Consider the following 8198-nt stretch of genomic DNA (forward strand, 5'->3'; position numbering starts at 1 on the left):
GATATGATATTTAAAATGACATTTAACCTCTGTAGTCCTCCTCCCCAAAACCCATAACTTTGGTTTAATGATGAGAAAAACAAATCCAAGTTGAGGGACATTCTATAATATACCTAATCAGTACTCTCCAAAATTGTCAAAGTCATCAAAAACAAGGAAGGTCTGTAAAACCATAAAAACCCTAGAAGAAAACCTAGGTAATACCATTCAGGACATAGGCATGGGGAAGGACTTCATGTCTAAAACACCAAAAGCAGTGGCAACAAAAGCCAAAATTGACAAATGGGATCTAATTAAACGAAAGAGCTTCTGCACAGCAAAAGAAACTATCATCAGAGTGAACAGGCAACCTACAGAATGGGAGAAAATTTTTGCAATCTACTCACCTGACAAAAGGCTAATATCCAGAACCTACAAAGAACTCAAACAAATTTACAAGACAAAAAAACAAACAACCCCATCAAAAAGTAGGCAAAGGATATGAACAGACACTTCTCAAAAGAAGGCATTCATACAGCCAACAGACACATGAAAAAATGCTCATCATCACTCGCCATCAGAGAAATACAAATCAAAACCACAATGAGATACCATCTCACACCAGTTAGAATGGCAGTCATTAAAAACTCAGGAAACAACAGGTGCTGGAGAGGATGTGGAGAAATAGGAACACTTTCACACTGTTGATGGAACTGTAAACTAGTTCAACCATTGTGGAAAACAGTGTGGCAATTCCTCAAGGATCTAGAACTAGAAATACCATTTGACCCAGCCATCCCATTACTGGGTATATACCCAAAGGAATATAAATCATGCTGCTATAAAGACACATGCACACGTATGTTTATTGTGGCACTATTCACAATAGCAAAGACTTGGAATCAACCCAAATGTCCATCAGTGACAGACTGAATTTAAAAAATGTGGCACATATACACCATGGAATATTATACAGCCATAAAAAAGGATGAGTTCGTGTTCTTTGTAGGGACATGGATGCAGCTGGAAACCATCATTCTCAGCAAACTATTGCAAGAACACAAAACCAAACACCGCATGTTCTCACTCATAAGTGGGAACTGAATAATGAGATCGCTTGGACACGGAAGAGGAACATCACACACCGGGGCCTATTGTGGGGAGGGGGGAGGGGGGAAATATACCATTAGGAGATATACCTAATGTAAACAATGAGTTAATGGGTGCAGCACACCAATACAGCACAAGTATACATATGTAACAAACCTGCACATTGTGCACATGTACCCTAGAACTTAAAATATAATAAAAAATAAATAAATAAACAAATAAATAAATAAATAAAACAAGGAAGGTCTGAAAACTGTCACAGCCAAGACTTGCCTAAGGAGATAGGCTGATTAAATGTAATGTGGTATCCTGAAGAGGATCCTGGAGCAGAAAAGGACATTATGTAAAAATTAGGGAGACCTGAATAAAGTATGGATTTTAATTAATAATAGTGTATCAGTATTGATTCATTAATTGTGACAAATATAACATACTAAGGAAAGATATTTGTAATAGGGAAAATTGGGTGAGGGTATATGAGAACATTCTGTATAATCTTTGTAACTTTTCTATAAATCTAAAACTACTCTAAAATAAAAAGTTCAGTTTAAGGAAAGAATAGAGGAAAAATCAAAGTGGGTATGTAATAGCCTAGAATACAATAATACACTAAATAAATCAGTAGTTGGTGAGTTCCTGCTAACTGACAGAGTTTAGTTGCTGCTACAACAACTCCAGGAGTCTTAAGTCAATTCAACAAATTTTAAATGCAATACTTATTGAGCTATTCCACTTATTTATCTGCCGCCACTAAAATGTAGAAAGGAAATATAAAAGGTATAAACCCAAAGGACAAAGAGAAAGGGAGAAAAGTTAATAACCAACAAGTGATGTCAACATCTTAGGAGACGAAGCAGGTAGAACAGCAGTACCTGACTCAGGAAGGCAGAGGCACTGCTTTTCAGTGTCTGCAGAGAAGCTTCTTTTACTGGCAGAGACAAAGACAGCTTAGGACTCTGGTGCTAGGCACTGTGAAGGCAAGCGCTTAGGTAGGTGGTGGAAAATATAGGGATTTGTCAAAGGCCTATAGAATAAGCTGTAGATTCCTAGGTTTACTCAGTCACAACCCATACGTTTAGGCCATAACTCTTTATCCTTTATCCTTCACCACCACACCTTGCAGGCTACCAGAACTATATTCTCAGGAGAAAATCAGCAATACAGGCTCCAGAATCAGGAAGGCCAGACACAGTAAATGGTGAGGGTTGGGCCTAGGACTGGAAACAGCAGTGATGCTCTGGAACTAGTTTGTACCAGCTCACAAGAACTGACTGCTAAATTTTCAGGAATTTTGCAAGCCAGTTGTTAAACAGTGCCATTTAAAAATTTAAATTATATAAGCTTACAACTAAATAAATTGTATTAAAAACAGACATAATCAATACTCAAAGCTTATAACTGCCTAATTATTTTTACTATATTTTACTATCTGTTTCCTCGAGGTTATTTACACCTATTGTATCTGTATGGTAGAAATACTATGTGATGATGGCAAGCTACTATGTGTATCTTCCCAACTCCATATTAAGTGACATCACATTGGTAGGCTGAAATCAGCCACGTTGAGAATAATGACACCACAGATACTGGCAAATGCTACAAATCAGGTCTTTTTTTCCCCTTTCACATAACTAGTTGTTAATATTTAGCAGTACATCACTGAGAAGGATTAAGTGAAAGTCTAGGTAGTAAACTGTGGGGGCACATAACCACTTTCACCCACCTACTCCTAGAATGCTTGCATATATCGGTATACCCCTTTGACGATTTTCTTTGAAGAAATTTAAAATCCTGAAAGACCTATAGAAACTGCTATTTGGGGGTCTCAAAAACAAAAAAGCTTGCTTGCTGCCTCATCACCTATATGGAAGTCCATCCATATATGTAAAGCTCCCAATCAACTTTTAAGAACCTTTTGCAAATATAAAAAGACAGCCTAGTATCACACGACAATTGAGGAATACCTTTACCCTAAAGACAAGAAGGTGGAAAAGGAATTCAGGAGAAATAATGACCATGCAGGTAGCAGAAGAAAACTTTTCAAAACAATAATTACTAGCCTCTAATTTTTTTTAATGTTACATTTATGAGACAAGATACATTTCTTAAGAACTATCAGAGAAGAAACCTTGTAAATTAAAAACCTGATGGCTTAAATCAATAATTTAGTAGAATGGTTGGGGCTAAAATTCAGGACATTTCCCAGGAAATTAGAATAGTGAGAAAGGGGATAGGGGAAAAGGAAGGGGGGGAAAGGTAAAGAAATGAATCCAGGGGCTCCAAGTAATAGAAGTTCCAGAAAGAGACAGGAAAAATGAAGAGAAAAACTTACCAAAGGACTGCGCTCCAATCAGAAGGCATTTGCCTGCCCCTGACAAAATGCCCAAACAAAAATGGCTGAAATAATAAAAGTGTTCCATTATCTTAGATGAAGTCTGGAGGAATTGTGTCCAGTTTGATGTACTGAGTCAATAAACTCTGACAGTCTCAGTATCTTGGCATTTTGTCCTTAGGCTTGTCCCCACCTGACAGTAAGATGGCTATTACAATTTTAAGGTGACAATATGCTCTCTCACAGTCAAATCCAAAGAAGAGAAAAGAGGTAACACAATAAGCTCTTGCCATGCTTGTGGCTTATATTGGAAAATAAAACCACACCTTGAAGCCTCGCCTCCCCTGAGAATACTTCTTTTATCATATTGACCAGAAGAAATGTATTACATAGCCACCCTTAGTTACAAGGTAAGCTGGAAAAGTAAATGCTGTATCTGGCAACCAGAAATGGGATTACCATGATTTGTTTTAACAATCATGATGTATCTATCTTGTGGGTCTGGACATATTGTTGCCTGGATAAAAACGGATTCTGTTAGCAAAAAATATGAAGAGAATGTCTGTTGAACAGGCAGCTAAGAATGTATTCTATAATATTGCAAGAAAAAAAATGTTAAGAACTTAAGGACACAGATATCCAGAGTGAAAGGATGTATCACAGGTCAATCACAGTGAAAAAAATCAAAAGGCTAACACAAAGATTCATCTTCTAAACACTTCTTAAAATCACATTCAAAAGTTAGAAAAGCTGGGCGCAGTGGCTCACGCCTGTAATCCCAGCACTTTGGGAAGCTGAGGCGGGCGGATCATGAGGTCAGGAGTTTGAGAACAGCCTGGCCAACATGGTGAAACCCCGTCTCTACTAAAACATACAAAAATTAGCCGAGTGTGGTGGCGGGCACCTGTAATCCCAGCTACTTGGGAGACTGAGGCAGGAGAACTGCTTGAACCCAGGAGGTGGAGGTTGCAGTGAGCCAAGATCATGCCACTGCACTCCAGCCTTGGTTACAGACCAAGACTCTGTCCCCCCCAAAAAATAGTTAGAAAATTAGAATGGTGTTGCACTTCTCATCAAAAACACGAGATAATGAAAGATAATAAAGCAATGTCTTTAAAATCCTGAGGCCATTTTCAACATAGTATTCTGTACCCAACCAAATTATCAAGAACTTTTTCAAGAGTCAAGACCTCAAAGAGTTTGCCTCTCACTTCTTAGGAAACTACTATTATATATTTTTCAGTAAGTCAAAGGAGTAAACCAAGAAAAAGTCAGAGGATTCCACAGATATTGAAAACAAGCCTAGACGATTCCTAAGCATGATTAAAAAAAAAAAAAAAGATGGTAGGACTCAAGAGAGAAATTTCCAGAAAAAATAGAATGTCTAATATGATCAACTGTCTTCCTAGGAAGAAGTGGCAAAAGTTACACATAGGCTGGGTGCAGTGGCTCACTCCTGTAATCCCAAACACTTCGGGAGGCCAGGGCGGGCGGATCACTGGAGCTCAGGAGTATGAGACCAGCCTGGCCAACATGGTGAAATTCCATCTCTACAAAAAAACAAAACTTAGCCAGGTGTGGTGCCATGCGCCTGTAGTCCCAGCTATTCGGGAGGCTGAGGCAGGAGAATGGCGTGAACCCAAGAGGCGGAGGTTGCAGTGAGCCTAGGTCGCACCACTGCACTCCAGCCTGGGTGACAGAGGAGACTGTATCTCAAAAAAAAAAAAAGTTACACATAAACTAAGCAAATAAGTTAATAACCAATTTGTGAAAAAACAAAAGGCTGTATCAGAAAGGAAATTTACTAGGGGAACACTATGATATTTATAATGTCATATTATTATAGATAATATTGATTTTGGGCAAGTGTGGTGGCTCACGCCTGTAATCCCAGCACTTTGGTAGGTCGGGACGGGCGGATCACTAGAGCTCAGAAGTTCGAGACCAGCCTGGCCAACATGGTGAAATCCTGTCTCTACAAAAAAACAAAAATTAGCCAGATGTGGCGACGCACGCTTGTAGTTCCAGTTACTCAGGAGGCTGAGGCAGGAGAATCACTTGAATCCGGGAGGCAGAGGCTGCAGTGAGCTGAGATCACCCCACTGCACTCCAGCCTGGGTGACAGTGGGAGATTCTATCTCAAAAAAACATAACAATAATAATAATATTGATTTAACAAAAATTTTAATATAACTAAATTGGGAGGATGGAGGGAGAACACATCTGTCAGCCAAATCCCTACAGAAAGCAGAGGGTGCACTCAGATTAGGATTAACCAGAAGGGTTTCTTTATAAAACTATTATCTCCAAAAATGTGGGCAGCAAGTGAGGAAATCACAGGGATAGTTAATAACCCAGGGTTGGGTCCCCTAGGTCCAAAGAAAGAGGGAGGGAGGTGACCAAAATCCAAAAGAAGACTGTGAGAAGGAGGCCATCTTGAATGGAACAATGACCTTTGTTTGAGGGACAGTGGAAGAGGGTTGGGGTAATAAACACCCTCACCTCCCTCACCTCCCTCCCTTGTACATCCCACTGTCCAAACCCAGCAAGGAGCCCGAGGCACAGAAGCTGTTGATGTGGCCCGTATAGGTGAGAATCCTGGGACAGAGGAACGGGAGGGAAAATCAGAAGCTGTGTAACACAGAGGTGAAGTATGATAGTATAAAAGAGCTAAATCCTCGTCTGACCACAATGTCAGTTTTTTAAATGGATAAATTTAAAAATAGTCGTCTATGAATATTATTAGCTATACAAAAGCAAATACCAACAGAAACAGCTGGAAATGGGCATTCCTGAGCAAAGTAACTGAATGAGAGAAGTACAGAAGTAGGAAAGTTCAAGAAATATTCAAAGAACAAGCAGCCTAGTTTGGTTCTACTATAAGGTATCTGTAAAGGAATCACAGGAAAGAAAATTGAAGTGACAGATTGGGGTCATATTGTGGTAGCTCCAAATGCCTGGCTGAAGATCCTATATTTAAACAGTATTGAGCTACAAGTAAGGGAGTGACATAATGAGAGATAAGTTCCAAGTAGGATTAATCTGACAGTGATGCACAGGATTAAAATAACAAAAACCTAGATTATATGAGACTTGGTAGATTCTGTTTCATAGTCTAACGTAATGGTGTCAATAAGAAGGGAAAAGACATTAACCTAAAAGATATTTTAAAACAAGACTGAAAGGACTCCATTCACCCAGCAAATATCCATTGAATACACACTGCATGTTAGGCACTATTGTCAGTAGTGGGAATACAGCAATGAACAAAACATACACAAACTCCTGTCTCATGGAGCTTATATTGTGGTGGAGGGAAACAAACAATGGATAAAACAAGTAAGTGCTATGTAAGCTAGAGGTCCTCTGAAGAAATCCAAAGCAGGGACGATACTGGATTGGAAGTTTGAGGTTAGTAATTTGCATTTAGGAATGAGTTTGAGGCCAGGTGAGGTGGCTTACACCTGTAATCCCATCACTTTGGGAGGCCAAGGTGAGAGGATCACTTGAGCTCAGGAGGGTCGCTGGTCTCAGTTTGAGACCAGCCTGGGCAACACAGGGAAACCCTATCTCTACAAAAAATAAAAACATGGTCTCAGCCACTCAGGAAGCTGAGATGGAAGGATCGCTTGAACCTGGGAGGTGCAGACTGCAGTGAAGCATGATCGCACCACTGTACTCCAGCCTGGGTGACCGAGTGAGACCCTGTCACCAAAACAAACAAACAAACAAATAAAAAAAAAAAAAACAAAGAGTTTGAGATGGGCCTGGGATATGAAGGTGGAGATGCCCAGATGACTGGAACTCAAGAGAAGTTAGAGCTAGAGATATGAAATAGGAATTTCAGAGGTAGAAAAGGAAAGCCAGACATGTTGTCTCAGGGGTCAGCTTGCTGTTTCACAGAGTGTTGTCTCCTTGATGTAGCCACTACATTCTTCCAGTTTTGCAGGTCAAAAGAAAAATTCCAGTACATCCAGAGATGCCTGGGCTTGGGACAACTAAAGCATGCTACAGCTACAGACTAACGTAAAGTCACAACTTTACACTGAGAAACATTCACTGTCAACTCAACTGTAGAGCTCACATTGCTTGGTTTGTGCCTGCAGAAAAGTCTGTGTTGGTTGCTACAACATAATCTGACTCCTGTTTGCTGATCACAAAATCAGAATACAATTAGGTGAACAATCTCCATTGGCTAGCTTAGCCTCACACACTCGTTAGCCCCACCGAGAGACATTTGCCAAGGTACAGTAAAGCATCTGCTAGTGATCTGTCCACCAATTTTCTAAACAGAAGAGAGTTGATGTCCGAGTCTTCCCCTTTGACTCTCTTTCTTCCAGGCTCCTTACAGACCATTTCCCTGCTTTCCTTTTTACTTAGAGTACAGTGTAGTTATTTTGGGACTGGGATACAGTTACACAGTGTTGTTATCATTTATGGAAACTTGAGGTTAAATGGAAATTGGGATGGGAAAAGCTTTATCTTTAAAGTATCTAGATCCATCCGGAAATTTTTCCAGGGCTTCTAGGTAAATACTATATGTCACAAATTACTGAGAGAACTTAAGAGAACACTCAGGCCAAACCCGTTCATCTGCAATCGGGCCTTTCCCATCTCCCTCTACTAATTTTGGCATGTGACTGAGAATGGTGTAAGAAAGGCTGAACTGACAAACAACAGAAAATGTGTTGCTATTGAAGATGCACAGCTCCTTATTTATTTATTAACACCTATATGTACCAGGCACTTTGCTAAATGCTAGGGAGACAATACAGAG

This window comes from Papio anubis, chromosome 7 (assembly GCF_008728515.1).
Source record: "Papio anubis isolate 15944 chromosome 7, Panubis1.0, whole genome shotgun sequence".
Taxonomy (NCBI): Eukaryota; Metazoa; Chordata; class Mammalia; order Primates; family Cercopithecidae; genus Papio; species Papio anubis.